This window comes from Notamacropus eugenii, chromosome 5 (assembly GCF_028372415.1).
Source record: "Notamacropus eugenii isolate mMacEug1 chromosome 5, mMacEug1.pri_v2, whole genome shotgun sequence".
NCBI lineage: Eukaryota > Metazoa > Chordata > Mammalia > Diprotodontia > Macropodidae > Notamacropus > Notamacropus eugenii.
The window spans coordinates 109,827,372-109,849,660 of NC_092876.1; the positions used below are offsets into that span (position 1 = coordinate 109,827,372).

Sequence of the window (22,289 nt, forward strand, 5' to 3'; positions counted from 1 at the left end):
ATGTAACCCAACTCTCAAAGTATGATATAGGACTTTCTTTCATTGATAGAGATTAATGTCCCACACCTGCTTGAGAGATGGGGCAGATGTGGTGAGAGTGAAGAAATATCCAGCGTCTTCAATCTCTTTGGGCTCTTCTGGCTTCCAGACCTCATATTTCAGACTACAGAAACATCTTTCTTTCCTCTACAAAAATATGCCAAGCCTCTGATCTCTATTTGGGGTGGGAGGATCTGTTGAAACAATAACAAAGTACTTTTGACCACACAGATTTCGGAAGGAAAAAAAGAAACTGAAAACTAATACAAAAAAACCACTAAGCCCTTTGGAATCCTACGTTTTTTCATTATCGTTCAGTCTTTTCAGCTGTGTCCAACTCTTCATGACGTATTTGGGGTTTTCTTGGCAAAAATACTGGAATGATTTCACATTTCCTTCTCCAGCTCATTCTACAGATGATGAAACTGAGGCAAACAGGGTTATGTGATTTGCCCAGAGTCACAGTTAGTCTATGACTGAATTTGAACTCAGGAAGATGAATCTTTTTGACTCCAAGTCTGACACCCTAGCCACTATACCACTTAGTTGCCAATTCTGTGCCTTTTATCTCCTCAGATTTTCACTGTACACCTTCATTCACCATACTTAGCAAATAACTTTACTCCCCACTTTAGCGAGAGAGATAGGGCTCCTGGGTATGATCCCCCTCAACTCTACCCTCCTCAATTCTTGTAAATCCTTTCATGTCCTTACCCACTCCTTTTGTCATCCTACCTGTTTCAGAGGGGGCACTCCTCCTTACCAAGAATAACATTTTTGCCTGTGCCTTTGATTAAAAAACCATAACTTTGTCTTCCTGATCTTAATTTTATCAATTTCTCTTCTTTCTCATGAATTTTCAATGTTCCTCTCTGTTGATTTTTTCTTCCTGTGCCACAAGCTTGCTTAGCTCTCCCTCAATGTTGTTCAAATAAAACAAATCTTTCTTTGATCTCACATCTCCCTCACTGCTAAAATTCTATAAAGAGTAATCAATATACCATGTTTCCACTACCTCCCTCTCTTCATTCACTCTTCAGTCCTTTGTAATCTGATTCCAATTTCCACCACTCTACCAAAAGTATTCTCTTCATACTGACTAATCCACTATATCAATTTGACTCTGTATCTCAATGAACAGAAATAATAGAATAATAGCAGCTAGGTGGTGAGTAGATAGAGTGCCTGGTCTGGTATCAGGAAGACTCCTCTTCCTGAGTTCAAATCTGGCCTTAGACACTTACTAGCTGTATGACCCTAGGCAAGTCACTTAACCCAGTTTTCCTCAGTTTCCTCCTCTATAAAATGATCTGGAGAAGGAAATGGCAAACCACTTCAGTGAAGAGTGGACAAGAGTAAGGCAACTAAACAACAAAATGGAATTTATTAATAGCATACTGATAACCCTCACTCTCAAAAATTGACATAAAGAGATATATTGCATCCACCTCACCACGATTCTTGGGTTCCTGTCTTCTTTTGCTTCTGAGAAATGAAGTCACACACATAATTACCACTCAACAAATCAGGTTTATTGAGAACTCTAGGATTATTTGGAATGGCCTAAAGCTGTTAAGGGGTATGCAGCCATAGCTAAGGGTTATCCTGCTTTCCTCCAAGTCTGGAGCAGTTTTACAGAGGTACAATCCAATGCTATCTTCTGCATATGCAAAGTGAAAAGTGACTCTTGTTGCCCAAAAGGATGCTGAGCAAGATGTCATTTTCCTTCCTAGGAAATGATTTCATTTTGTTGCAGTTTTTGAAGATATAAGTAGAGAGAGGCTGTCTAGAAAGGCTGTAAGTAGTGACTTTTCAGTGCCAACCTAGAGCCCTCAGATCCATGGACATGTTTGGGTGCATTTCATGACCTCTGTGATTTGAAATACTAAAGGCTCATGAGAGTGGACCTCCTTTGGGTGAAATTTTTTCTCTCCTGATATGAACCAAGATCTTATCTCTCTCCTACCTAAGAGTTCATTTATTCTTGTATATTATTTAGTATATTCTAACATATAGAATTTCTCCAATTTCTGTCTATTGTTTTGCTTGGATAATCAGGATTACTCACTATTGTGATTCTAATAGTCACTTGTTCAATCCACGTTTTCGTGACAGCAGACTAAGTTGGTGAGTATAAGCTAAGTACTACCTTCATGCCTTGAAAGAAATAGGGAAAGCACCTCTTCTTGTCTAGCATGCTCCTAGACCAGAGATATTTGAGGGGTACAGAAAGACATAATTCTAGCACGATGTCCTTTTGGATATAGGAAAGATCCCAGCCTTGGTGGTTCTGAACCTTGAGATCTCCCCTCCCCTATCTAGGGAGTGCTAGTGTTGTCTTTCTTTTCCTGCCCACAAAGAAGGATAGTTTCCTTGGAGATAGTGTAGGCCAGATCTAGTCCCAGATCACATTTGTAGATACCACCCCAGTCAAGTTTAGACAAAGTCAGGTAAATTCCTATGATCTTATTCTGCAATAAACAAACAAAAGTAGAACTTTTATATATGCACCGATAGAAGGTAAGCAAACCCCAAGCACCTTTGAGCAGTCCACTCAGGAGGAATTCATATAAAGATAAACACAGTGCTTAGTAGAATTACCTTGATATTGGAGGGCTACTTTTGTAGACTTATAAATCATTGCAGTCATTTGTGTACTTTTGCTCCCTCTTTTCTCTGGGAGAAAAGACCCAGTCTTACCAACCTACATCACTTTTTAGCTCCCTTTTATGTGCAGTCTTCCCATATTAGAAAGGAAGATCCTGCTGTCTTTATTTTTGCTTGTATTTGTGTTTCCATAACTGAGCACAATGTCTGGAATATAGTGAGTACTTAATAAATTCTGATTCATCTGACTGGCTGTCTATTTTATACCATAAACTTTCATGGTATATTTGCATGGCAATATTGGAAATGAGTTCTAATCCTCACTTTCCCCACTTACTAGTCATATCAACAATCTACAGTTAAAGTCTCTTACTTGTATCTTGTAGAAGCAAAGTTTCGTCCCTCTCTTGTCTTCAGTTTCTTCATCTGTAAAACGAAGTAGCTGGACTAGGTGACTTCAACATCAATTTCCAGCTCTAAATCTGGATGGAAAATATGAATTAATCAGTCATCAACTACACATTAGGCAACTAGGTGGCACAATGGATAAAGCAATGATGAAGATTTGAGTTCAAATCTGACCTCAAACATTTACTAGCTGTGTACCCTTCCTCGGGCAAGTCATTTAACCTCTGCTTCAATTTCCTAATCTGCAAAATTGAAATAACAGTAGTATCTTCTTCTCAGAGTTGCTGTGAGGTTAAAACAGGAAAACATCTGTAAAGCACTTCACACTCTTTAAAGGGCTGTATAAATTCTAGCAATTACTATTAAGGACCTACTAAGTGTCAGATACTGTACTAGATATTAAGAATACAAAGATAAAAACCAAATGGTTCTAGCCTCAAGGAGCTTGCATTATATCTTGACCAGGGGTGAAGTTGGAAAGCATTTCATAAATATGTATATATGATATTCCTTGCATGTGTATATTACATAACCAAGTAACCCCTTGAAACACTCCCCAATCTTACCCATAGTCAAGATATAGATAGACAGACAGACAGACAGACAGACAGATAGATAGATAGACAGACAGACAGATAGATAGATAGATAGAGAGATAGAGAGATAGAGAGAAAAATAGATAGAAAATGTATACGTGTGTATTAGAATATATGTAGATGTTTTATACAAAGTAAATGAAAAATAATTTGGGATGGTAAGGAGAGGATAAGGCTCATGCTAAAGAGACTTGATCCCCAAATGAAAGATAATTTTCACTTATGATAAACTGCAAGACATAATTATATTAATTTGCTACTTTAAAAGCCAGTATTTTCCAGTAACTGTACAAAGGAAATCAAAAATCCCATTGGAAATAGAGGAAATCTTTATTTTTTTGTCACACTCAATGTTTGCTTTCTGCTGTTTTATTTTTAGAAAAACTATCATTCCATGCCCTTTACCACACACCCTCTTCACTACCTCTCCCATCCCCAACAGTTCATCTTTTTCCCCCTAGAAATGATTTTCCAGAGAAAGACAAGCTAGGTTTGAATGACACATCAAAACATTATTTCAGTCCTGGGGAGGTCCTACAAACGCTACGTTTGCACCTTCACTGAGCAGCTCTGTGACCTATGAAGCACCTTCATCTAGCTGGCCCAGTCCTCATGAGTTCTGTAACTGAAGTTTCCATCGCAGGATGGATGAGTTCTGTGAAGGAACATAAGGACATAGTGGTTGGGAAGGGACTGGTTTAGAAGGCAAGCATAAATCTTAGCTGATCCTTGGCTCCACCATTTCACGCATCATTTAAAGGACATATAATAAATTAAAAAAATAACATCAGATTCCATTTCATTTTAATTGCTAGGAACGACAACAAGGATGAAAATCCCTCCTAAAGCCCATGGCAGAACTCTGCTGACCAACACCTTTGCATCTCAGTCTTCAGGTGATTCCAGTTCACTGGGTCATTTGCAGCTGCTGCTGAAAGGTCTCTATCCTGGGAAGATCTCCGCGACAGTATACAGCTTGCATCTTGAGTTGCTATTTTCCCCCCATGACTGAAATAATCAGGCACAATGATTGCTCTTTTGTGAGAAATGATTTCCTGAGGAGCCACAAATTTGTCCTTAAAACAGCAAAATCAGTCTTCCTCACTTGGCCTATCAGAGTTCCGCACCACTGCTTGACATCATCACCTTGGTGACGGGCAGCACTCAGATTTCTGAAAATAGGAAAGTACAAGAAATTTAAATACACCTGGGAAACTGAACCTCATTGACTTAGTACTTGTCATAACCACCTGCAAAGCCACTAGGGAAACCTTTGATGTCCTGGGGGTCAGAAATAAATGCCTTCGAAGAGGGCTTTGACAACTTATGAACCTTCCTATGTAATATGAGAAAATAGGAATGTGACAATCTTTTAGGACACAGTGGGAAAGTTTGTGTTTTATGAGCACCTATTCTCATATTTTTTGACAAGATAGAGTGCATTCACAAACAACTCCTCCTTGAAATCATCTCTCAGCCTCCCCTCCTTTATTCCACTCTCTGATGAACAGGAGAGCCTTCTCTCTGCCAATGTTAATGCCTCTGCACTTACTCCAATCTCATCCCCTCCTGTCTTCTTCAGGTGATTGCTCCTATAATCATCTCTCTGTCTTTAATTTTAAATCTCTCCCTATATACCAGTTCCTTCACTGCAGTTAACAAACATGACTCAGTCTCACCTTCCTGGGAAAAAACAACCTTGCTAGAACCTGCCATCCCCTTAAGCTATTATGTTGTATGTCTCCTCTTTTCATAGCCAAACTCCAGAAAATGCTGGCTCCATTTATTGCCTCCGTTCCTTCTCCTTTCACTGTTTTTCATGGCAGCCTCTAACCACTTGGTCTCCAAAGTTTACAGAGCTCTCTTAATTTACAAATCTGATGGCTTTTTCTCAGTTCTCATCATTCTTTACCTCTCTCCAGAACTTCCCACTGTTGACCACCCTCTGCTCCTAGATGCCTTCTTCATGGATCGTCATGGTACTTATTCTTAGATCTCCTCATACCTGTCTAGGATTTCCTTCTCACTGTCTGCTGCTTCTCTGTCCGTATCACACACTTTTTTGTACCTTTCCACTAGTTGTCTCCTACTTTTGGAGATATCTTACCTCTATCTCTTCCTCACTTCATCTTGGAGATCCTCCAACCTTCCCCTTAGAATCTCATGTTTCCTTCAATATTCTACTCAAATTATACTTTATGGATGAAGGTTTTCCTGATCCTCTCAGATGGTAATGCACTGTCCTTTCAAATTTAACTTGCAGTTATTTTCTATATGATTATTTTTCCACATGTGATCTTTTCTGATGATATAGAAGGTCTTTGAAAACAATATTTTCATTTTTGTTTTTGTATTCCTAGGACCTAGCACATAACCCAGCACACAGCTGTCATTTAATAAATGACTGATAGATTTTAGGATGTTCTATCCACATGGGGAGGCTGTGTGGTTCTTTGTTAGATAAGATTTTTTCCAAGAAATTCATTTATGCCTGACTTATGGATTATAAGGGTCAATAAATCCATTACTGAGTATCCAATCTTTTGGTCATAGGCCTAGGTACTTGGGGAGGGTGACCTTTTGGAAACACAGAATGCTCTCAGTTGCTCCTGACTGAAAGCCTCTCTATTTCAGTAGGTCTGCCTCATCTTATGCTCTGTTGGTACCTCCTTATTTATATTGTATAGATTATGACATGCAATTATTTGACAGCCCACTGGAATATTTGGGATAATAATAACTGTGAGAAATGATTCATTTGAACCCCCACTCAATTCCAATCAGTATTAGTCAGTTTAACATTTTATATAAATCATATAGGGATAATTAGATAAGATAGGATCTTATAGTAGGCCTGTATGATAGACCTCAAACTTTAATGTAATGTTCACTACTTGTTTACCAGTTATGAAGCTCACTTGTGCAACCACAAGAATGCTGACAAAGATGTTTCTATCCCATTTTACTCAAATTCCATGTCCAAACTTAACATGTGTGGGATGCCTTGATTCTCTGGAAATTCCTTCAACTTAATTTTGTACCTCTGGACCACTTTCTCTTGTCCAACATGAGCAGGTGACCATCTTCAGACCATGTCATGACCACTTAGTCAGTGAAGATGCTCCATGTTTCATCCAACCTGTGACACCACCCCCCTCCATGCTGATATGTCATTTTTGACCCTAAAGAGAAAGCTCTATCAACTAATGAGATTCTGTATTTTATCATGCCTCTTTTGCATATTTGGGTATCAAACCCTATAAAAGTAAGGTCCTAGGGACAAGGGGCATCTCAGATCATGAGGAAGATCTGAGGTCTACTTCATTAGAGGGGACCATGGACCCTTTAACAAAATGCCATTGGCTCAGATCTCTACTTCAGTTTCTTTTCCACATTGTGCTGTGTTCTACAATGATTATTTCAATCCTCACAACAACCCTTGGGAGGGGTAGGTGCTATTATTATTCCCATTTTACAGATGGGGAAACTGAGGCAGACAGCTATTAAAGTGACTTACTCAGGATAACACAGCTATTACATGTAGAGGCTACATTTGAACTCAGATCTTTCCAATCCCAGACCTCATGCTTTATCCATTGTGCTACCTAGTTGCAGGCATAAACACTAGCTTCCGGGACTTTTCTCTGACCAAAAGCTGTTGGATGCCACAAAAGCCATTTTTAAAATATCACTAATTTTATCATTAATAATACCACCTTTAATACTACCATAGTGCCTGGTATTGTTATAGGGCTCCCAAATCATAAAATGCCATTATCTTAGAAAAATCACATCAGCACCATGGAGACAAAGGGAAATGAAAGAGAAATGCGTGATAAGTATAAGTAGGCTGCATCAGATTGCCAATAATAATTTACATATGTGAGAAGATATAAAAGAAGTTATCAAGAGCATGTGTGACCACAAAGAAATCTGAAAAAAATTTGGAATGTGGAACACAAAAAATTTGTGAAAGACCTCAGGATACTACAAGGAGTCTGTTAGTATGGCTGCCCCCAGCAGAAGGGCCTGGATGGAGCTAGTTTTCTAGTTCAGCTAATTATACTTGCTAATTAGAAGATGCCAAACTCAATTGTTTGTGCATTTGGAGGGAGTATAGTGGCCAGTGCCTCTAAATTGCAGCACCCTGAGTGAAAGTGTTTTTTGCCCCAACCTAGTTACAATTCTAACACAGGTGGTAAGAGTTAACCTTAGAAATGAGGAAGGACACCACTTCCTCAAAAACTAATTAAATCTTATTACCTCACAGTTTATTTCAGGGTGATATATCTTCATTTTCCTTTTTGTAGAATCTTTTGAATAATCACTCTATAATAATGGTACAGCTTTACCCCATTCTTGCATTGAATGATGGGTAACAAGCACTCAAATTTTGAATTGATTTATTTCCTACCAAAACAGATGTGGGAGCTAATATTCTTGTAAGGTAATTGGGAGATTTAGTTGTCAACTAGAATCAACTTCTCTAACTAAGCAGGTATTTCTGTTCTCACATTGTAGAAACTATTTATTCTTCACTACATCTTCTTGATTTGAGGTCACAATGACATAATAATGGCTGGAATATTAACTGGCATGTTCAGACAGGGTTGCAGAACCATTCAAGGGCAGCCCAATGTAAATGAAAAGAACAGTTAGGACGTGTTTAACAGTGCTGGCACATCAAGCCTAAAGGCATAGCTGGAGTGGGGGTGGGGGGAATGAGGAGTTTAGCTTCATTTTTCTAACTTTCTGACTTTCAGCAGTCATCATATGTGCTTGATAGAAAGGTGAGTTCAGCTCACCTGAAAGAAAACCTTTAGATCACCTCTAGGCAATCCAGTTTTTCCTGGTTGGACCATCAACCTAACAGACCAAGGACAGAGGTAATGGGAGAAAAGGACCTGAGCCTGAAAACATGGGGGAGAGGAAATGGTCCCTTGATATTAAAGAAATTTGATATTATTCAAAATAAAAGTAAATTCAAGTCCTTTTCTGAATTAAGTTCTAAACTAATTCCTATCTCAATAACTTCTATACTTTATGTAATGTTTGTGTATACAGTTTATATACAACATTGCTCTTAGAAAGGGTCAATATCTTTGTATTTCAATGGACCCGTGATCTCATTGATATGGGCACCATCTGAAATTATGGCAATCGCAACCAATTCACAGGTTCTTATTCTCATATCCTCCCACAAATCTTCCATGGAGGACCTTCTGAGCATTCTAGAGGATTTCCTCTAGGTCTTTTGACTTTCTATAGGTACCAAGGCAAGAGTCAAGCTGCTTAGCTGTTATTCTACCCTCTTTCTGGACAACAAGCCCACCATTCTCCAAATCTGGCCTCAGACACTTAATAGCTAGCTGTGTGACCCTGGACAAAGCACTTCACCCTGTTTGCCTCATTTTCCTTATCTGTAAAATGAACTGGAGAAGGAAATGGCAAACCACTCCCATATTTACAAAGAAAATTCCAAATGGGATGACAAAGGGCCAGATGCTCAACTGAAAACAACTGAAACACAACAAAACATAAACCCACTGTTTGTCTCTTCATTGCATTTTCAAGTAACCTAAAATCCTAGTTCATCAGAAATTGTGGTATTCTATATTCTCAGCCCTATATCATCACTAGATAGATACTTGTGTTCTAAAAACGGGGCATCTTGGGACTGTTGAAAGTACTGTGTATTATGTGCCCCCTCACACATTTAGTCTCATATTCTCTTTGCATACAAAGTCCCCAGTTTCCTAAATGCATTCCAGCCTGCTGCTTCCTTTCAGATACATTCAAGACCATTACTGTGGACCCATCTGTGGAGCCTACCCAAAATATTAATAGATTAACTACGTGTCCTAGTCTAGGTAGCAACTACTATTCATTCATTTGGTTTTGGTTTTGTAGTATGTGAATTATCAAACCAATCTCTTGAGTAGTCATGGATCTCATCAAGGGGACAAGAGATTAATGCAACCAGCGCTATGTCAGCTGTAAATGGGAGCATCTGGTGAACTTTGTCATCTATAGAAGTGCCCCTTCCATCTGAACTCTATAAAGCACATCCATCCTGACCTTTATGACTATGGCCAACATTTTCAGTGAGGACACATCTTCCCCATCTTAGACCTTGATGGAAATCAGAATTATTGAACAACTTGTCTCTATGGTAGCAGGTATCAAGGACTCTTGGATGACTTTAACAAGTGCATAGGAAACATTACATTTCATTCTAATCTAATGCTGAAGGGATTATCTATGGCAATAAGATCATGGGTCCATTAAGTGTTAAACATTAGCATCAATAACTTGTCTGAAGAGGTTAAGTTGAAGATCTCACAATTTGTATGCAGTTTCTTCTCATCTTCATCCTTTCTCTAGTTTGACATTGATTTTTGACCTTTGCCCTAACTAACCAATAATCTGATAGCACAAGGACAAATTATTTCAACATGACTCCCACATCAGTGACAAATCGTTTTCTAGCCTTTAAGATACTATCAATGTCATTTCTTGGGAGATGGTCCTGTGGCCCCCTTGTTCAGTGGCTAACTATTCATAATGATAGACTTCTAAGTAATCTAAAAGGTTTTAACTTCTTCCATTTCTTAATTCTGAATTATGTTTTGCAATACATTTTTCACCATCCTTCCCTATCAGCTTTGCACTGAGGTTCCCAAGTTAACTTAATCACATTCATTCTAGAATGAATCTTTATCTTCATCTCCTGGGATATATATTGGCACACAAATTGCAATTACTTTCACATATTCATCAGCTCAATTGCAGAACCTGGTTATGATTAATTTAGGGGATAACATGAATATATCATACTGTGACATGGATTCTTTATATAAAGTTTTGGACTTGCTTCAGAAAATGAGTTTAGCCTTTGGTGTTGGAGGGAATTGAGGGACAATCAGAAGTGACAGCTCAGAATGAGGTAGCTCATTTTGGTTGGTTAAACCTGAGCACTGAATACAACTATAGCACACAAAGATTTGATATGTTCTCACCTGATACTTAATTCCTGACTTTTAAGTACTTTCTGTAGAACTCTTCAGTTACAGATTAAGGTAGACTTTTCAAAGCTATGTGGTAGGGAAGAAGGGACACAATACCTTCTCACATCAAGCCCAAAGCAATGACTGAAACTAGATCTTTTTCGTTAAATTCCTGCATAAACTCATTTACTTTTTTCATTGAAAAACAAAGAGCAAACGAAGGCATATTCACTCCAACAGGATTGGGGTGACAGAAGAGAAGCCCACATTCATCCATCCATGAAGGTTGGCCCAGGAAGCCTTGCCAAAAACTAATCAATAACTCCTGGTAACTACTGAGGCCCTGGGAAGAGGGGTAAAAAGGTCCAAGATTTACTGCAAGAGGGAAGGGGAAGGCACAGCAATGGTGCCTCCCAATGTTCTTTAGGATGCTTATTATATTACCCCCTTATTCCAGCCTCAATAGAAAGAGGGGTCAAAAGAAGCTCCCAGGTGTTGACCTACCATACCATACACCAGTCCCTAGTCCCCCATCTGCTCAGGCTGGGCTTAGCTAGATAGGGGTGAGGTATGCTGAAAGTCCAAATGGAGCCTGCCACGCAAAAGAAAAGGAAACAACTACTTCAGATCTTTTGCCTACTCCTGGTCCCAGGTATCTAAGCATCTCCCAGCTTAGCATGGAATTTGAAAGACTGGGGACTGCCTGCTGGGACTATATTTTGCCTTTGAGAGGGAGCACGGTACAATGGAAATGATGTTGGATTTGACATAAGAGGACCTGAATTCAAATCCTAACTGTGTCACTTACTTGCTAGGTGTTCTAATCCAGCAATCTTGGGGGTCATTCTCATCTCCTCATCTCACTCACCCCACATATTCAGTCTGTTGCCAACCCTGGTAATTTCTATCTTTGTGACATCTCTTGTTTATGTCCCCTTCTCTCCACCCACACAGTAACCGCCCTGGTGCAGTCCCTTGTTACCTCACACCTGGACTATTTACCTGGACTCTGATTGGTTGGCCTCTCTCCAATTTCTCTTCCAGATTTCTCTCCAATGTCTCATCCAGAGGTCAAAGTAATTCTCCTAAAGCACAGGTTTGTCCATGTCATCCTACTTTCCAAAATCCAATGACCACCTTTTACTCCCAAGATCAAACAATATAAAATCCTCTATTAAAGACCTTCACACACAGCCACTTTCTAACTCTACAGCACTGTTATGCAATTCCCCTCATAATTTATGACCTGTCTCCCTTCCCAACATTAATGTCTTCTCTCTGAGAATTGTTCTGTAATGTTGTATGGATGTAGTTTTCTTTGTTTGGCTTGTTGTCTCCCCCTATTAGAATGTGAACTCTTTGAGAGCAGGGAATATGGATTTGCCTTTCTTTTAATCCTAAGTGCTTAGCCCAGCACCTAACACATAGTAAGCTTTTAATAAATGCCCTCATTGACTGCCTGCCTGACAGTGGACAAGTCACTAAATGTCTTTGGTTTTCAGTTTTCTCAATGACAAGATAAAGAGGTTGGAGTGGACGATCTTAAAGGCTCCTTCCATTTCTAATGCTATGACCCTGTGATAGTGGCTGCAATGAAGCAATTAGTTATTTGCTATTTTTATTGTACATTTAAGATTTCTTGATATGTTGTTATAAAATTATAATAAATTCTTAATTTTATTTGAATCAAATATAAGCCAAGACAATTATTTCTGTTACTTAGAGCTCAAGTCCATTTGCCTAAAATTCTAGATTACTCAATGCTATATGAAGGGCAGAGTTAGAGAGGGTTTGGAAGAGGAGAGGTCTTGGTTCTTCTGTATTCTAATTTTGAGAGAGGACAGGTTCTTTTCAAAAAGGGGTCCCTGGAGGGACAGAAAGAAAAGCTAAAAGAAAGACTATAGAAAGAAGTCAATGTTTTGAGGAGCCAGTTCCTTGATCTTGATCATTCCCTGTTCCTAGTTTATACTACACTAGGCTTCAGGAAATTTCCCCTTGGGTGAAATTACAATCTCTCTCTCTCGGTCTTTTCAGTCTTTGTGGAACTGATATTTGGTGGCAAAAAGTAAAACCTTTGGACACCTACCCTTGGGCCATTCCTTTCCTAATAACGGTTAGTGATCAGCAGTGCAGCTTGAAACCTAAAAATTATTTCCCCTTGACAAACAATATTTTGGGGAGAGGGGGAGGGAGTAGACACAATTTTTGTCCAATATATTACTTCTGAGGAGACATGAACAACTAGTTTCATGGACCCAATATCTTGCTCCTCTCCTGGAAGGAAAAAAAGTCTTCTTTGGAGAAGTGTAGGTGGAGGAGATTCTAGAGATACCTATTTATACTTCCCTGTAAGGCATATCTATACAGTCCTGTGTGGACATACATAAACTACTTGGGAACAGTACACATCTACACCCTACATTTCCTTAAATTCTTAAAGGAACAATTTTATACTCATTTGTAAAAAATAAGGGAGCCAGTACTACATAAAGTCTGGAAACAACTGCATTAAAATACTAGGTTTTATCATGTATCCAGATCTGACTTGAGCTACATCCAGTTACCACAGAACTGGGGAAAACTTCTCTGTGACTCCGAGAGTAGAGGTTGACCCAGAGGTCCTTCAAATTCAGTGTTGTTTGAAAAGCTGCAATTAATTATTTAGTTGTATTGCTGTGTTTATTCTAAAACACCACATTAGTAACTGTCATTGACTTTACCGTATTAATGGACAGTCAGGCACTATCAGCCCAACATAGCCATTAATTACTTTGAACACTAAAAATAAAAACAAATTACGAAGAAATCTGTAGCGGAGTATAGGCATTTGTTTGCAAATCATGCTCACTAATAACCCTTATGAGAATATTCCAACACTGCAATATTAAAACTGAGGCAGCAATTTTGAGGTCTGGTAATAACACCTCCAGATCCTACTCCTGTGAAACCTACACAAGCAAATTCTTCCCCTTCTGTCCTCCTGGTAGTCAGCTGAAAAGGGTTGGCTTACATAAGTACAAGAGAATAAGACCCATAGTGTTCTTATATAAAGTCATTCTTGCATCTCAGTTCTAAAAATGCCAGTTTTCTCATTAACGCAATACCAATACTCAATACTCTTGTCTCATTCTTCTCCAATTGTTAGTCCAGTACCACCCATGGCATCTTCAATGAAAATCCTCTACAAATGCCTGTAGCCAGTCTCTTTGGTATGACATAAGAGGATAGGAAATTTGGAGCTGAAGCAGCGCTAACATGGTCTGAAGAATTGTGGCACATTAAACATTTAAGTAGATAATACTATGGGGTTGAGGGAGAGGTTAAACACATATAGTGCCTACTATGTGCTATCTCCTTTGTTCTTCACAATAACCTTTGACTTGGAGGTAGGTACTGTTATCCCCATTTTACGGGTGAGGAAAGAGGCAAACAGAGGTGAAGTTTAGGATCTGATATATTTGTGTAAATAAGCAAGTTTTGTTTATTTCATGAATAATATACTTGCTCTATTACATAGGGTAGGTTAGTAAAATTGATATTAAATTAAATTATTTACAAATATTCTTTTATCTAACATATAATCTAAAATTTCATGACAGACCTGGGAAGTTAATGGCACACTCTTTGAGAATCACTGGCATAACTTGTGCTATGTTTACTAGTGTAAACTAGTCCATGTACGTACTAGTTTAGGGTATGTGTCTAATTGTTTTAAACAGTCAGCTCCAGGAGGGCAGGGACTATATCACTTTTCTTCTTTGTATTCCCAGGATCTAGAGTAGCACATAGTAGGTACTTGCACATGATAGATGATTAATAAATTAATTGAACTGAAAATTAAAAGTGAGCTGTTTTAAAAAGGAGAAACTAAATAGAATGAAACTCATGGGTCCAAGTCAGTGACAAGAGTTTGCCAACCCCTCCTTCCCCCTCCCAAGTGTGAAGACAGTTTCCTTCTCCTTTTTGCTTTCCTCCAGGATCTCTCATAGGTGTTCATTCAGATAAATGTTCACAGTCACTGGATGTGGTGGCAACCCTCTAAAGGAGGGTTTGATCCCAAATGGAGTAATTTAGCCATGATAGTGATCTGTGTGAACAGCAAAAATCAATCCTGACTAGTTCTGAAGCCTAATTTGCACTCATAAGTTATGCAAGTTTCTGAGTCCCAGATGGTACAGTCATCTGGCTCCTTGCACATTTAAAGTTTTGTGATTGTCCCCTAGTGAGCCCCAGAGCCTATTTAGGAGACATATGCCCCATAGTTGATCCTCAAGTAAAAATGCCAACTGGTCAATTATCAATGTGATCATAAATTAATTAGGTTTAAATCACATCTGAAAACCCATCAAGTTGCTTTACAGTATATATTATAGAACCTTTATTTCTGGGTTATTGCCTTTGGTCCAGAAGGTAAATGGCATTTAATTCTGCCTCACTAAGAATTTATCAAAGATTTGAGTACTGGGTTCACAGATAAAATAAAATATCCACATACTAAACACTACCAGAAAAGATGAACACAAAGGATCATAAAACACTAAGGATCACAAAGGCAGCTAGTAGAATACCAGCTAGAACAATGAAGTCAAAGATATGAGTTCAAATCTTTTCTCAGACACCTACTAACTGGGTGATCCTAAGCTATTCACCTCAATTTTCTCAACTGTAAAATGGGGATAACAATAGCATATACCTCAAAGGATTGTTGTGAGGATCAAATGAGATAATATAAAAGTGCTTAGCACAGTGACTGGAACATTATAAGCACTTTATAAATGCTTCTTCCCTCTCCTTCCCCTAAACATCTATCTAGGTCTTAAGCTGAAGGGGACCTAATCATTTCCTATCCAAGAAATATCAGGGACTGATTCAAATTTGTAAGGCTAAGAGATATTACCCAACAGATAAATGGTCAAAGGATATAAACAGGCAATTTTCAAAGGAAGAAATATAAGCTATTAGGAAGCGTGTAAAAATGTTCCAAACCAGGAATAATTAGAGAAATGGAAATTAAAGTAATTCTCACACTCCCTTTTCACACCCATAAGACTGGCAAAGATGACAAAAGTAGAAAATGACAAATGTTGGAGGGGCTGAGTTGTGAATTAGACCAGCTACTCTGAAAAAGCAATTAGGAATTATTCCTTAAAAATTATTAATGACTTTATACCCTTTGACCCAATGACACTATTGCTAGGATCATATCCCCAACAATATAAAAGAAAAGGACTCATGCACAAAAATATTTGCAGCAATTCTTATTGTCATGGAAACAAGCAGGAAAGTAAAGAGGTTCTTATCTATTGAGATATGGCTAAACAAATTGTGATATAATAATGCAAATAAATATTATTATGCAAAAAAAGACAAAATGTACAATTTCAGAGATAATTAGGAAGAACTTTATAAATTGATGCAAAAGGAAGTAAGTAGATCCAGGAGAACAATTTACATAACATTATTACTAAAAAAAAAATTTTAAAGACTTTAGAAATCTAATTAATACAATGAAGAACCACTATTCCAGAGAACCAAAGTATGCTAAAGCGTGCTTCCTAACTCCTGCCAGAATGGTGATGGGCTTAAAATGTACAATGGACAATAGGGAAATTTGTTTTGACTGTACATATTTTATATGGGTTTTCTTTTAATCATTCAATTATGGGAGGGAGAGAAAATAAGTGCTTGTTAATCAGGAAAAAAATAAACATAGAAGGTATTTATTTAAGGGATCCTAGAGACCTACCAGAACTGATGGAGAAACTGAGGCTCAAAGAATCCAACTGTCCTACCAAAGATTACACCGTGGCAGAGTCAGAATTCCAATTGAGGTCTTTTAACTCCAAGTTTAGTATTCTTTCCACAGCAGTACAAGGAACCCAGGTAGAATTATGTTCCCATGAGAAATGAGGTCCAAATAAGGCTAAATGAAGCCAAAGTAAGAAATCACTTCAATTCAATCTTTATCTTGCCTTACCTTTTTGTACCATTTAACACACCTGATCATCCTCTCTTCCAGAATTTTCTCCCCTCTCTTGGTTCTCATGACTGTTCTCCATCAGCTTTCTGCCAACTTATCTGACCATTCCCTCTCTGTCTCCTTTGCTGGATCAGCATTCACCTCACACCTCCTAACTGTAGAATTGTCTCTAAAGTTCCCTCTTTAACCCTCTTCTATTCTTTCTCTACCCTCTCTCATGTAATCTCATCAACTTTCATTTCTATGCAGATGATTCCAGATAGATAGATAGGTAGATAGATAGATAGATACATAGATACATAGATACATAGATACATAGAGATCTATATGTAAATAGAGATGTAAATGTAGAAATGGTATAGACAGATATGCAGAGAGAGAGACAGCAATATAGAGGAAGATGGAGATAGAGATAAGATATAGAGATTGGCAATAAAGAGAGAGGTGGAGATAGCAGTAGAGATAGAAATATCCAGCCCTATTCACTAACTACCTTTTGAACATTTCCATCTGCATTCACTTAGACATGTGAAATGCAACAGGTTCAAAATAGAACGTATTAAAATTCTCCTAAAATCCACCCCTCTTTGAAACTTCCCTCTTTCTGTCAGACAACTCCAGCCTTCCAATCACTCAGGTTTTTAACCCCAGAATTATCCTCAAGTTCTCCTTTTTGTTTTCCCTGCATATCTAATCAATTGCCAAATTTTTGTCAATACTACCTTCACAATATCTCTCACAAGTTCTCTCTTCTCCCACCTATATAACCATCCCTCTGATTCAAATTTCTGTTAAGAATATACAAGAGGAGAGTGGAAACAAGATGGTGGAGTAGAAGGAGAGTCCTGCTCTAGCTCTCCCCCATAGCCCTTAAAATACCTGTAAAAAAAATAACTCTAAACAAATTCAAGAGCAGCAGAAACCATAAAATGACAGAGTGAAAAAGATTTCTAGCCCAAGACATCCTGGAAGACTGACAGGAAAAGTGTTTCTCACTGAGCTAGGAGTGGAGCACAGCCTAACCTGGGCCACATAGCACAGACAGAACTGGAGCAGGCTTCAGGGCACTAAATCAGAGGCAGCTCCTGTGGTTAACAGATTTCTCAACCCACAAGTGCCAAAGACAGCTTGAAAGGTCAGTAAGAAAGCTCTTTCACCTGGGTGAGAGGGAAGAAAGGACTGATCTCAGCCCCAGTGCAGTTGCAGCCACTGCTGTAGTACAGCAGCATCTACTTTTGGAGCCCTAAAGACTCTGGAGGAATCAAGCTACTAATCTAGGTCTCAGTCCTGAGAGGTGGTCCTGGGGTGAGGAGGAGCACTGGCATGGCAGAGCTGGTGGTAGCTGTGGAGAGAGAATCCTACTCATAGTTCCAGGGCAGAAAAGAGTGCTTTTGGTTGCTCACAGAACAGAGCATGGACTAGAAGAGGAGCAAATTCCTCTCCTTTGATTGTGCCACGTTGTAGGAAATGAGAACTTACAGGTCCCAAGAGATATCTCAGAGAACATTTGCACAAAACCTCTGAAACCCAAGATAGTATACTCCCTACTTGACAAAGGACTAAAAAGTCAAGTAACTGGTTAGGAAAATGCACTAAAAGGGGGACAAAACAAAATTGTAGAAGGTTACTTTCTTGATGAAAAGGTATTTTCTTCTATCCTTTCAGATGAGAAAGAGCAAAGCATACAATCAGAGGAAAACAGCAAGGTCAAGGCTTCAAAAAAATATATGCAATAGCCTCAGGCCATGGAAGAGCTCAAAAATGATTCTGAACATCAGGTAAGAGAGGTGGAGGAAAAACTGGGAAGAGAAATGAGAGTGATACAAGAAAATCATGAAAAGCAAGTCATTAGCTTGCTAAAGGAGACCCAAAAAATGCTGAAGAAAATAATACCTTTAAAAATAGACTAACCCAAATGGCAAGAGGTCCAAAAAGTCAATGAGGAAAAGAATGCTTTTGAAAGAAGAATTGACCAAATGGAAAAAAGAGGCCCAAAAGCTCACTGAAGAAAATAGTTCTTTAAAAATTAGAATGGAGCAGATGGAGGCTAATGACTTAATGAGAAATAAAGAAATTATAAAACAAAACCAAAAGAATGAAAAAATAGCAGACAATGTGAAATATCTCACTGGAAAAACAACTGACCTGGAAAATAGATCCAGAACAGATAACATAAAATTTATTGGTCTTCCTGAAAACCATGATCAAAAAAGAGCCTAGACATCATCTTCCAAGAAATTATTAAGGGAAAACTGCCCTGATATTCTAGACCCAGAGGGTAAAATAGAAATGGAAAGAATCTACCAATCACCTCCTGAAAGAGATCCCAAAAGGAAAACTCCTAGGAATATTGTAGCCAAATTCCAGAATTCTCAGGTTAAAGGCAAAATATTACAAGCAGCCAGAAAGAAGTAATTCAAGTATTGTGGAAATACAATCAGGATAACATGAGATTTAGCAGCTCTGCACTAGGGATTGGAGGGCTTGGAATATAATATTTCAGAGATCAAAGAAGAAAGGATTAAAACCAAGAATCACCTACTCAGCAAAAGTGAATATAATACTTCAGGGGAAAAAATGGAATTTCAATGAAATAGAGAACTTCTGAGCATTCTTATTGAAAAGATCAGGGGTGAATAGAAAATTTGACTCTTAAATAAAAGAACCAAGAGAAACATGAAAAGGTAAACAAGAAAGAGAAGCCTTAAGGAACTCATTAAAGTTGAACTATCTACATTACTACATGGAATGATGTTATTTGTAACTCATGAGACCTTTTTCAGTATTGAGTTAGTTTGAGAGAATATGTGTGTGTGTGTGTATGGGTATGTATGTATATATATATTATATATGTGTAGGTACACATATGTACATAGTTATATGTGTGTGTACATATATATGTACACATATATACGCATAGACAGAGGGCACAGGGTGAGCTGAATATGAAGGGAGAATACCTAAAAAATAAAATTTACTGTTGAGTGGAATGTACTAGGAGTAAGAGAAAGAGAGAAGTAGAATGTAGCAAATCATCTCACATAAAAGAAGAAAGAAAGAGCTTTTACAATGGAGGGGAAGAGGGAGGAGATGAAAGGAAGTAAGTGAGCCTTACTCTCATGGGATTTGACTTAAGGAGGGAATAACACACACTCTATGTGGAAATCTATTTTACCTTGCAGGAAGGCAGGGCCGAATGGGATAGAAGAGGGAAGATAATAGAAGGGACAGCAAATTGGGGAAAGGGATAATCAGAAGCAAACATTATTGTGGGATGACAGGTCAAGGGAAAGAATGGAATAAATGGAGGGCAGGATAGGACAGAGGGAAATATGGTTAGTCTTTCACAACATAACTATTATGGAAGTATTTTGTATGGCTACACATGTATGACCTATATTAAATTGCTTGTTCTCTCAATGAGGGTGGGTGGTAAGGGAGGAAGGGAGAAAACATGGAACTCAATGCTTTAATAATGAGTGTTAAAAATTGTTTTAGCATGCAACTAGAAAATAAGATGTACAGGTAATGGAGTATAGAAATCTATTTTGCCACACAAAAAAATAGAGAGAAAGACTGGTGGAAGAGGGGGGTGTAATAGAAGGGAGGGCAGACTAGAGGAAGGGATAGATGGGGTACATGCTGTCCTGGGGTGGGGATGGGGAGAGATGGGGAAAAAATTGTTTAATTCAGATTCTTGTGGAAGTGAATGTTGAGAACTGAAAAATAAATAAATTATATATTTTTAAAATATATATATTTATATATATTCACATATATTTTTATATATTCACATATATATATATTCACATATATATATATATATACAACAATACTTCCAGGAGCCAAGATGACAGAGTAAGCAATGAGTCACCATAACTCTCCCATATTCACCTACAAACAACAAACATAGCATCCCATGATAAATCCTGGAACAGCAGAACCAGCAGGAAAATATAGTGAAACAATCTTTGAGGCCAAGGAACTTGAAAGATCATCAGGAAAGATCTATCTCACTTGGGAAAAGCGGGAACACATGATAGGACAGGAAGAGTTGCAGCAAGTCCCCCCTCAGCAAGCCAGTGATAGATCCTGAGCCCCAGTATGGTGGACCAAGTGAACACCAACAACAAGACCCCCCCCACATGCCTCAGCATAGCCAGGGGAATGGGTAGACTATAGCTCTGAGAACTACCAAGTGCTTCAGTATAGCCCCAGGCAAACAGGCAACCTCCAGGAGCCAGACCTCCATGTTTTTCAGTTTACTGCTGGGCAAACAGGCAGCCTGTAGTGGTCAGGCCTCCACATCCTTTAGCTTAGCCCTGGACAAACAGAAGCTACCAGCAGCCAGACCTCCATGTGCTTCAGTGTAACCCCAGGGGAACGTATAAACACCCCACAGGCCTCAGTACATGCCAGAAACCACCACTAGGACCCCAGTTTAGCACCAGGTAAGCTGCCAGACCCCTAAGGTCCTCCAGCAGCCCCAGCCTTCTACCCCACTCCCTCAGTGCAGCACCAGATGTGAGTGCCCCCTGTGGAACATCAGTGCAGCACCAGGTAAACAGCCAGGGCGTGTAGTCACTCTTATGAGAAACTTGATACAGTGCACCTTCCACCATAGGAATAAAGATCTAATTTATAAGAAAGGGAAAAAGTCAAAAATGATGAGCAAAAAAAGAATCTGATCATAGAAAGTTATTATGGTGACAAGGAAAATCAAGACATAAATTCAAAAGACAACAATGCCAAAACACCCAAAAGAAAAATGGAAAGTGGTCTCAAGTTCAGAAAGAACTCATGGAAGAACTCAAGAGAGACTTTAAATATCATGTAAGAGAGGTAGAAGAAAAATTGGGAAAAGAAATGAGAGTGATGCAAAAACATTGTGAGAAAAGAGTCAACAACTTGAAAAAAGAAAACAATTGCTTAAAAAGTTGAATTGGCCCAATGGAAAGGGGGATACAAAAATCCACTGAAGAAAACAATTCCTTATAAAGTACAATTGGCCAAATAGAAAGACAAGCACAAAATCTGAGGAAAAAAACTACTTACAAGTTAGAATTGGGCAAGTGGAAGCTATTAACTCTATGAGACATCAAGAACCAATCAAATAAACTCAAAAGAATGAACAAAATAGAAAAAACTGCAAATATCTCATGGAAAAAACAACTGACCTGGAAAATAAATCCAAGAGAGACAATGTCAGAATCACTGGACTACCTGAAAGCCATAATCAAAAAGATGACCTGGACAGGATCTTTAAAGAAATTATCAAAAAAAAAAAAACTGCCCTGATATTATGGAACCAGAGGATAAAATAGATATTGAAAAAAATCTATCAATCAACTCAGGAAAGGGATCTCAAAATAAAAACTCCAAGGAACAGTATAGCCAAATTTCAGAACTATCAGATCAAGGGAAAAAATACTGCAAGTGGCCAAAAAGAAACAATTCAAATACTGGGGAGCCACAATCACGATCACATAACAGTTAGGAGCTGCAACATTAAAAGATTAGAAGTCACAGAACATGATACTCCAGAAGGCAAAAGAGCTAGGACTACAATCAAGAATCACCTACCTGGCTAAATTAAGCATAATACATCAAGGGGAAAAAATGACCACTTAATGAAATAAAAAAGTTTCAAGC

The 22,289-nt window shown here is 38.4% G+C and overlaps 1 long non-coding RNA gene across 1 annotated transcript; it reads right to left on the reverse strand.

Moving 5' to 3' along the window:
- Positions 1–4,437: 4,437 nt before the first annotated feature.
- Positions 4,438–11,588, reverse strand: LOC140508875 (uncharacterized). Its single transcript, XR_011968513.1, has 2 exons — positions 11,466–11,588; positions 4,438–4,822 (listed from the first exon to the last, which is right to left on the reverse strand). It is a non-coding gene; the product is annotated as an uncharacterized lncRNA (long non-coding RNA).
- Between the last annotated feature and the right edge of the window lie 10,701 nt (positions 11,589–22,289).